We start from the raw sequence: 10,903 nt of genomic DNA, 5'->3' as shown, positions 1-10,903 counted from the left end.
TTAGTCATATTAATAAATTTAAAATCACAACTATGATTTAGGATCTACAGAGCTCAAGTGACCTTATGGATTTTGAGTGCAGGGTCATGGTCAGGTCATAGACACATCCCTAGAGGAGGGGTGTGTTAATCCCCCTTAGGCCTAGGAATGCTACCCCTGGCCCAGCCGTGGTTAGGTCCTGCAGCCGGCAGCAGGGCCTCCGATGCTAATTGGAGGCTCTGAAGCGTTGGGAGGCATGCAAATATCTCCGGCTTTACTCTGATACCCTTCTGTTCCACTTCCAGTCCTCTCCGATCCCCTCATTCCACCTGACTGGAGGAGAGAAAGGAGAGGAGGTGAACACAGCTGCTGGTTTGTTGCCTCCTTCCCGAGGGCCCTGGCTGTGTCTAGGGAGCGGAGGAAGAGCTGGGGGAAGGAGGGGGGCACAGCAGCCACTGTTGCCTTGATTAGGGGCTGGGCTTCCAGGCCCATGTCATGTACTGTACATCAGAGGAGATCAGCAAGCCAGGCTGAAAGTCAGATGACACCAAGCACATGCACAGCCTCTCTTAACCCCACCCCACCCCCACCTGCTACCCCTCCTCCTCCTTTTATCCTTCACCTCCCCCATCATCTCTCACTACTACTCTCCTTACCCCCACCCTTACAACCCACCTAACCCTTTCCACCAGCTAGTTTCATCTCACCTGTCTGCCCCCCCACCCCCACCCACCAGCACCACTAGATATAACCCTTGAGACAAATCACTAAAAGAAACCAGCTGAATGCTGTTTGTTACCAGGGGAGAATAGCAGAGACACACACAAAATATGAGTGGCAATTTGGGGGTGGGGGGCTGTCTGGGCAGAGGACCAGTCCAGACTAGGCACGAGGAAGATGTTTAGATTTAGGAGGAGAGCTTGTCAAAATCATCAGGCTAAAGCCTTTGATGAAGACCTTTTGGTTCAGGACTTCAGAGTCACTTGATATTTAGATGGTGTTAGAGGAATAATTGTCAAGAATCCATCTTCATTATTTATCTGCAGCGATGCCTTTGGTTTCATGCTGTGCTGTTCACTCTGGATAAAGACAATGACCAGAATCATAAAATGTTATTAACTGTGTCCATCCAAACAGAGCTCACAGTTTAAAATACATAATCTCTCCACCTTCAGAACTGAACTGTAAGAACTAGAATTTATTTAAATTCATTTCTGGATGAATGCGACTGCATAAATGTGTTTCTTATGGAAGCCTACAGTCACCCAGCAGTTTCATCTTCATCTAACCGTGTTCTCAGGGATTAATCAGACTGCACTAAGAAAAAGCAATGACAGTTAATCTGTAAAACCTGCACTTATGATCTAGTCAGCAGTCATATTCTGCACACTCATACTGCACACATTTTTCCTTAATTAATTAAAGCAAATCAGATGAACAAAGTCTCACCTAGCACCACAAAGTGAAGGTATTTTTTCTTCAGAATTAATTCATTTATAGGACTAATTTGTATTATTTTATTAATAAATGCTTTGTCTTCTTCATTTTTAATCTCATAACTGTCATAGCCTAGCTCTTATAAATATTAATTATTTCTCTCAGGGATTAATAAGGTATACCCTTTGTATATATTATCTAGATATAGGTAACTCAGGCCTTTGTTGAACTGATAATTATAGTAACAAAAATTCTTTGTGTTCCTATTAAAACAGCATGTGTTCAAATGCATGTGCAGCATCAACATGTTGATTCAGATGGACACTTGCATGCTCACTTACAGATACACAAATAGAGGGTGATAGTGTTATCTTTTTACTTTGTGTTTCACTTTTCTTTTAAAGATGAATTTATAATATATGTGTGAAGCAGTTCTTTTTGAGGTAACAACGTTTTTCTAAACATCAAAACTACAATTTTGTGGCATTAACTGTTTTATCTGTCTATGTGTGGTAAATGAAATAAGTGGATTACAGATTTAACTTCAAAGACATATACTACAGCAGTGTTAAAGGCTTCTCTGTGCGCTCTAAAATGTTTGTTACTGCAGGGGGACACCCTCACAGTCTGGCCTCTCCTGCCTCATATTTTTCCTGTTGCTTCTCCTCTCCAAAATTCAGACTAATGTACAAGTGACAACCATACACAGAATGTGCAGAGGCCTTTGTGGAACATTTTTTGGCATACCAGGGCATAAATTAACCTTTTCTCCTGTGTGCCTCTGTCCTCCCCTGGGTTTATTCCTCCTCTCCCTCAGGTCCACTTTGCAAACCAGCAGCACATGCATGTGGCCACTAAACGAGGCAAGTGTAGAACAGTCCATCCTTGCTGCACTGCCACATACCATACTTCCTGCCCCCTAATACCTCACCACTGCCCCTCTGCTCCCCTTTGCGCTCAGAGGATGTCCCCCCTTTCCTGAAGTCATCACTCTAAGAACTCTAAGGTCAGGGCTGAAATGTGACTCATGGGCTTAGACAGGGTTAGGTCCTGGAGCTCATGTTTGTACAGCAGCTAAGAGCAACACATATGGCTGAGCAGTGTGAGGTACTGCTTTCTAGTCTGTGGAGCTGTGGGTGGAAACAACATTGATTTCTCTTTGATAGAAAGTAGTCCACATTTTTTTTCATTATTATTTTTTTTACCACAGTTAGACTCAGCAGTTTGACCTCTCTTTGAACCACCATGTGCTCCTTGGACATAGACTTTTGACCTATCTGGACCCACCAGATGAATGCTCATTGTCAGATGCATAAAATATGATAATACTACCAACACATGCTGAAACAAGCTGCATTGCTGTGAGCTACAGCATTTACATCAGCTTTGAATTAATGTAAGTAAAGCACTTGTCCATTTTAAAGATATATACTGCAGTGTAATAGCAGGTAAGTAATAACCGCTCTGTTCTTTTAGTAAAATGGCAAATGTTCACACGGAGTGATGAAGTCTTTCTATCACAGTACAAACTTGATGCATGAATAAATTGTAGTTCCTTATTCTTGTATTGTTTTGTTGTCCTTTTGTACACTTGTTTGTTTAGATGTTTAAATGTGATTCGTGGCAGTTTCCTGCCAAGCAAAGTAAGTAAGATTATTGAATTAAATACATTATTATTGTAATATTAGTTACCACACACTTCCATAAATATATTCCATGACAGAAATGTCATGTGGTTGATTTATTGACACTGTCATGCATCAATAGATCCTGACACAATCATGTCCAAAACAACTTAATGACTTTGGACAGATTGTCTGCTCTATGTAAAGTTAGTCAAATACATCAATTTACCACCTGTAGACAGACCAGTCAATACATAATGTTCACACAACAAGCTGCCTCTCTCCAGCTGGCAGCCTGTGATCATAAAGCCATGATGTTACGGATGCAGCAGGACTAAATCTATTATGTGACATGTCTAGTCATCTTATTTCACATGAAGGTACATGGCAGGATATTGTATACAATGGATAGAAGTGGCAAGTTTGTGCAGTGGTTAGCACTGTCGCTTCACTCTTCCTGGTATGAATCTCACTGGGGATTTTCTATGTGGAGTGTGTAGTTTGCACATTCTTCATGTGCCTGTGTGGCACAGGGATAGAGTGTAATACTACAGCAGATAAATGCTGTAGTCCAAAACCTGCAAATGTTTAACACAGTCTAAACCTGCACAAGGTTCTGGAAATGTAAATATATTTAAAACATATTATTCTTATTATATAAACCATCTTATCTTATTATCATAGGACTTTTACTCTCAGTTTCCTTAAATATGCCATATCCCCCTCACCAGGGGAACACACACACACAGAAGAGATGGATATTTGGAGGCCTTGGAAATGATTGCTGTGTACATATCTGCTGCCTACTTGTGGTTGTAGCTATAACACAGACACTATATGTGTTGTTGGGTGGGACTCATCACTATGGTAGCCAAAATGGAAGTTTTGTGTGTTTTTACTCAAACCATAATCTTTACCATAAATCTGACTTTTTTAACACCTACACTTAACCAGATGTTTTAATGCCTAACTCCAGCTTGTGGATAGATAACACCTTTCCATACAACCAGATGTGCCATTGTGGCTATCCAGTGTTACCAGTTCTGGGAGTGGGGAGATGGAATGGCCAAATAATGAAGCATAAGGGCATAAGCTGGTATCCTAACCTGTCAGATGTATTATTTTAATTTCAAACAAATTTGTTCAGTATGTGAGTAAATGCTGACACAAGAGATATAGTGTGAAGTTCTAATTAGTAATGGATGAAGGTACAGACTAAGAAATATATCAGTCAGACTGAGCCTGTCCTATGAGTAAAGGCTGGATTTGCGTAGACCTTGAGGAGGGTAACATGAAGTATTATAGATTTGATAATGTTGAGAGGTTGTTGTCTCTAACCGGTGTGCAAGAGACAACGACTGATTTCCATCTGTAACCCCACAATATGTTTTGTTTCTCAACCTGACACACTTACAATCTCCTTTGCACTTTGCACAGGAGAAAGCCTTGAGCTGTTGTAAGCATTGCGATTAGATAGAGGGACTCATGAAGCCACAAAGCTCTGTTGTATTCATTTTCCTCCTGTCAGAGTAGACCGGCCGTCCAAGGCCAGTTTCTCCGGGCACAGGAAGGAAAGACAGCTGGGTATCAAAGGAGTGAATTGAGCAGAGGAGGGAACGACTGATAAGGATGAGGGCTGAGGAAAGGAAGAGGAGCTGGAGGAATACAAACAAAGAGGTGGTGCCGGTCTGCTGTGGTAACCGGCAGTAATGTTGCATCTTTCATGTTGTAGCACTGAGAGAGGAGGGGTTGGAGATTTATTTGGACATCAGTATCAGGGGAGCGAGACCTGTAGGACATGGCCTGGCAGGATAACCTTTGACCTCTTCTCCTGCCAGAGCTGCTAGGGGTCCAACATAGTACTCAAGGGGCCTTGAGCCTTGCCGGTCTGTGCCAGGGCCCTTAGCTGTGTTAGATAGCTTAGGGCTTTTTTCAAATGTATTTTTCAAAAGGGGGGAAAATCAATAGGATGAGTCGGAGAGAGGCGTCTGCAGAAACATGAGCCTGTGATATTTACTTTGCTCCAAGGCACAACATATTCAGAGCACTTGTCAAAGATGTGCCTCCAAGAGCCTGTTTGATAGGGAGACAAAAATAAGTCAATAAATGGACCTGAAGTCACTTTTTGCAATCATGAAGAGCACGCTGTTTTTATTCTAAATAACCTATACTCATTCTCATTAATGTCCTATATATGTATATATCAATCTATGCATGTAAAACATTGTAACGGCAGAATCCTGCTTTTCTGCTGAGGTCATTGGGTGGGTGATCTCCTCTTATTACCAGCCAATCAGGACCACAGACTAGTTATTATTAGAGAGTAATGTCTCTCCTAACTTCTGGAGGCAGCTAAACAATGAACAATAACCAAAGAATACCCCACCACATAAGGACACATGGTCAGGGTCTGAACGTGTTACATACACAACACTTTGAAATCAGTTCTTAGTATAAATGTTCAATGAGACTGTATCTTTTTCAGGCAGCAAACCATAATGTAGAAGGGTTGTAACCACAGTAACCAAACCTACATTTCAATGCCTAAACCAATAGAGTGAAAGATGATCTGTATGTGAGGCGAAGCAAAAGTCTTAACAGCAGCAAAAGAGATTTAAATACAGGTCTTTAGCTGATATTGTCGACACTTGTCAATGCATCCACACTAGTATTTTTTAGATAACTCTAAAGAAAGATCAGATCTTTTCTCAACATATTTACACAGAGAACAGAAAGCAGCTTGTGAAATTGCACTGACAGCAGTGTTTTTCTTCCTTACCCCGAGTTTCCCTACCATGTATCTTGGATTGCACTCTGTCCAAAGACAAAGCGGGTAATTGGATTCACATTGTGTCTGCGAGGGGAAGAAGGGAACAAACCCCTCCTCTCCCCAGGCTGGCCCATAGCAGCCAGTTTGATAGTGATAATGTACTGACCCTGCCTATCAGGGGTCACAATGGGAATTTATAGTGTCGGCTGTCAAGCTGAGACCCATATACTGCCCAGAGGTAAGGCATATCCTCAGCGCAGACTAAAACAGGCTCTCTGACATAAAAACACATGCACACTTTATTCTCTCTTTTTTAACCACTCATTCTCTCGCCCAGCACAGCTCTGCTCTCATTGGGTTTATGGGGCTGTTGTTGCCCTCCAGGGGAGAGAGAGAGGAGAGGAATTACCAACTAGAGCAGGGCTTAGCCACTGAGTTAGAGTGACAGATGCTGAGGGCCAATGGCTGCTGGTACATATACTATAAATCAAAACAGCACCTATAAAAGTCAAAGATGCCTCTAAAAACAACATCAGTAAATAAAACACATAATCTTTTTAGTCTTTGGTCCAAACTACTGTAGCATTTGGAGAACTATGAGGTAATATATATTGAGCCAAAAGAGGTGTCTGCACCTTTGCTTTAAAATTGCTGCTCTTTTACTAACCTCCTCCTCAACTCTACTCATAGACGACCTACTGGGCATTGGTGCCTGAGCTGGAAAGGTTCCTGTTCAGAGGGAGAGAGTTTGGAGTCATCATAGACTATATAGACTATAGGACACTGAAGCTGTGTGATAGTGAAGCTGTACCCTCCAGGCCTTATTCTCTCTCTTTCTCCCAGTAATATAAACACATAATCACCTTCTACTTTCATTTTAATAAGTGTAATCAATCGTGCCACTTATATTTGATTCCAGCGTGATTTTAGCTGCTGGATTCCAGTTGTTTCTGTGCATGTATGTGGCAAAGGAACAGTGTGTGTGTGTGTGTAAGTGAGAGATTTCCATCAGTGTGTAAATGGATGCACATACAGTATGTTGCACCACCCATTATAATCCATTGTGTGGCTTAAAAACCCAGACTTTTGTCAGTATACAGTGCTGTTCTGCTGAATGTCCTTCAACACATGTTCTCCTCTATATCACTCTAAACATTGCTTACAGGAGGATCAAAGACTGTATATTTCAAGTGGCCAAGTTATACTGATCCTTTGACCTGCTCTTATTATTGCGACCTTAAAGTGTAGAACCTCTCCTCAGTTCATACACAAATATGAGTACTAGCACACACACACTCTTCTCTGGGGTAGTTGACCTCTCCTAGCAGCCATCCTCATGTGGTTAAGAAGAACCTATCTCCTGTCCAGCTTCTATCAGCTCCCCCATCACACACTGACACCACAGTAACACTTCAAAGAGGCCTGCTTTTGATGCTAACCATCAATATGCATTTCATCCTGCATCACTTTCTCCTCAGCATTCCTCCTCTGTGTCTTCTCTTTGCAGTAATTGCCTTCAAAGCCAATTAGCACAAATTATTTGCGACTGCGCTGGTGGTAAAAATCCAGTACTTCTTGTGGAGGTGTCATGGAGGTCAGATGTATTAGCCCAATGGCTCTCCTTTTCTGTAAACTCTTTCTGCTCTCTTCTTGTACAAATAGGCTCTCAGCATAACCCATGTCAACCTTCCTACATTAATCTCTAAATGTGGTGCAGGGGGGTTTCTGTAAATGCATTATTAGAGGAGCATCAGCTCACAATCTTTCAAGGCTCACAGGGCATGCTGCCCTAAACATGTGAGACTAGTAAGTACGTGTAGTTAATTTGTTGGTCTGTGTGCTGGCGCTTTGCATCCGCAGCCTAAGTCTATGTTTGGCTAATGCTGCCAGGGCCATTTCACTGTGGTGCCTGCCTGTATTCCCCCTCGGAAAATACATGTTTTACTCTGTGAGCCAGATCAAAGCAGAGACGCTGGGATCAAAGACCGGCATCACGCCGCTTTGGTCACATCTGTGTTGTTTACATGAATGCTAAAGGCACTTATATCAAATATTACCAACTTTGAAAGATATATGTGTTGAATCAAAGTATTTTGATGTCACTTTTGAAGTACATGAGTGCATTTGGGGATAATTTTGAAAATCTCCCCACAATTTCACAACAATTTTGTAAGCCTTAAACAAGATTGAAGACTAATCCTAGTAGAGTATGCATCGGTTTGCATTTCCCCCTATTTCTAAATTCTGACACATCCTTAGTATCAACAGCACAGCCTCCCGTAGGTATGTCTCTGAAGCATGGCCATATTCATGGCTGTGGACATACAGAGGGCTTAAACTAAGCCTGCTACTGCGGCCCTTGATTTCCCTGATATGCATATTTGCAGGGCAAAAACTGGGTACCAATATATATAAATCCATTTCAATCACTTGCTTTCTTTCTTTGGGTCAGTGTCTTTTTGTACACAAATATTGCCCTCTTACACTCATTTTTGTGCTGTAGATAAACAAGAAAATACTGCAGTACTACATGGTAAAGACAAAAATCTCTGTGTCAAAAATGCTGTGCCTCGTGTTAACTTAAGTCCAAAACCTAGAGACTTCCATGTTGAAATGTCTGACTTCAGAGCAGAAATAAAGATGTTCACACTTACATCCTGCTTTGAATCTTGGTGAGGCCTCTCTGCATGGGTTTTATATTCTGGCTTTCTTCCACATACCATACCATACCATACGTGTTGGGTTAATGTGAGTGGGTGTTTGTCTCCCTGCAATAGACTGGTGACCCATCCATGGTGTACCCTGCCTCTCAGGCCATGTATAAGCTCTAGCCCCCTTTAGCTCAGGAAATATTTTACAACCTTGTGGATTAGCAGCACTAAAGTTGAGTTAATATTAGCCAAATATATTCCAATTTTCATTCTGTGGACCTCAAAAACCACACTGAGTCTGGCCCTTGGTGGTTTTAATGGCAATGAACTAAAGACCTCCGCTGCACTACAGAGTTCAATGACCTGTGAGCTGGCCTGCTGCTGGGCTGGGGGCTAAGCACCCGCAGAAACTTAACCCCTTAACCACTAACTGGATTACAGACCTTGTCATTCCCCCTGCAAAGCACCAGGGCACATCTGACACACCACCAATACACACACTTATAATCAGGAGTTCATCTCTGAAACAGCAACACCCTCCTGTCTCCCAATTTTTTTTCTTTGCCCCCCTCCCCTTCAGGTGGAGAGAGGGGGCATGGGGATATGATGTGACACAACACACCCACTTTACTCAAACAGCCCCCATATCCAGCCTCACCCAAACCCCCTGCTCTGCATTTCACTGTCTCTCTGCCAACAGTTGACCCCGAACAGAGTGATATGTGTTGGAGATAAGTATGTCAGGACATACACACACAAATCTGCTTGATTTGACACCACAACAGCTGAAACACCGTTCTTTTAAAGTTCATCAATTAGAAGGTCTAAACAGTGCATCTATTCAGAGCAGAGGTTTTCACTAAACAAACATCAGACATCAAATACTTGTGCAAGAACGATATACAAAGACCTGCATGTGTATGGACTTGGTCTTGGTGTGTGTAAGAGCAGTATCAACCTTAAAGTCGTTTGATGAAGGAGTCATCATAGTAAACTGCTTAACAGAGCAGCTGTATTCCAGATGAGCACTGTCAGTGTGAAAGTGTTGTTTAATAAACCGTTCTTGAAAACACTGCCAGCCACAATCAAGCACAGTATTACATTTTGTATAATATTGTACATGATATTGTTTTTACATAGAAAACTGGATATTAATTCATTTACCATTTAATAAGTGGATCTGTAGTCTCTTGTCTTGTCCCCATGGTAAATTGGCTAGTTGTTGAGATGCTTGTTTTATGGGAGAGGGAGACAATGTTGAATGTTGCGTAAGAATCTGAACCTTGACATCTTTATATAGATCTAACCAAACAGTACCTCAAGTGGGGTAATGTTTGCTATGAGGAGGAATAAAATTGCCTTCTTAAATGCAGAGAAAGAATGAATAAGGACAGAGACCGTATATCATAATCTCACTCCCACTCCCAGTTCAGCTCAGTTCAGCAAGCAGGTCAATGCTTCAAGGTCCTACAATGGCTGACTGACAGTTTGTTCTCACAGGGCTGCACAGCCTGAGCATTTCATGTGTAAACCAGTGTTGGTTTGGCTAGTTTCAGATGCCATGAAGAGGAGCTGGCAGGAGGAGAGCAGTCGCAGCAGATGCAGTCCGACACTCCCAGGCCCCGGAGCAAATGCACCAACACAAATGCCTGCTCAGGCGACCGGAAGAAGTGACAAAACACATCAGGTAACTTTGCCTTTCCGGATGGTTCCCACACTCTTCTGTCACAGATATGAGACACTTTCACGTCAGATATGAATGGTCATTAGAAGTGACGTGCAGCATTTGGTGTTCAGACATGAGTAGTGAAGGCATTTAACTGGTCATTAACTAGTGCCACAGATGCCAACTGGTAGCTCTGACCCAGAGAAAACAGAGCTGTAAATATTGATACTGCAGCGAGGCTCTCTTATTATCCACTAAGGTTCATTAAAGCAATTAGGTGTTCATGTGTATGATGGACAGATGTCAGGGGGAAAGCACAGCATAATTAAGCAAAGCTCATTAGTGGCCCTGCTAAGATAAGGACACCTTATGAACACTCTGACTGCTCATCATACTAGTTATTTGTTAAAAGTCCTTACTAAGCAACAATATGTTATATTAGGACAGGGACATCAATATTCATTTTCATAATAATCTCTGTAATGTAATTTGATATCACTTGTGCTTGGACCCTCATTGGTGTGTGGCTCAGAACAAAGCAATACAAGTACTGAGTATGAGTAAGAGTATGTATAAGCTAAAGCTGCCAGAACAGGTGAGTTCTTCATATACATATTAAGAATCAGTCATGTAGATGGTTGAAGGGCGGCACGGTGGTGCAGTGGTCAGCACTGTCGCCTCACAGCTGTGTGGATTTTGCACATTCTCCTTGTGCCTTTGTGGGTTTTCTCCAGGTACTTCGGCTTCCTCCCACATTCTAAAGATGTGCTTTTGG

This window comes from Parambassis ranga, chromosome 3, assembly GCF_900634625.1.
Source record: "Parambassis ranga chromosome 3, fParRan2.1, whole genome shotgun sequence".
Classification (NCBI taxonomy): Eukaryota; Metazoa; Chordata; class Actinopteri; family Ambassidae; genus Parambassis; species Parambassis ranga.
The sequence above is the reverse complement of the archived record's forward strand: the minus strand, read 5'-3'. Positions refer to the sequence as shown.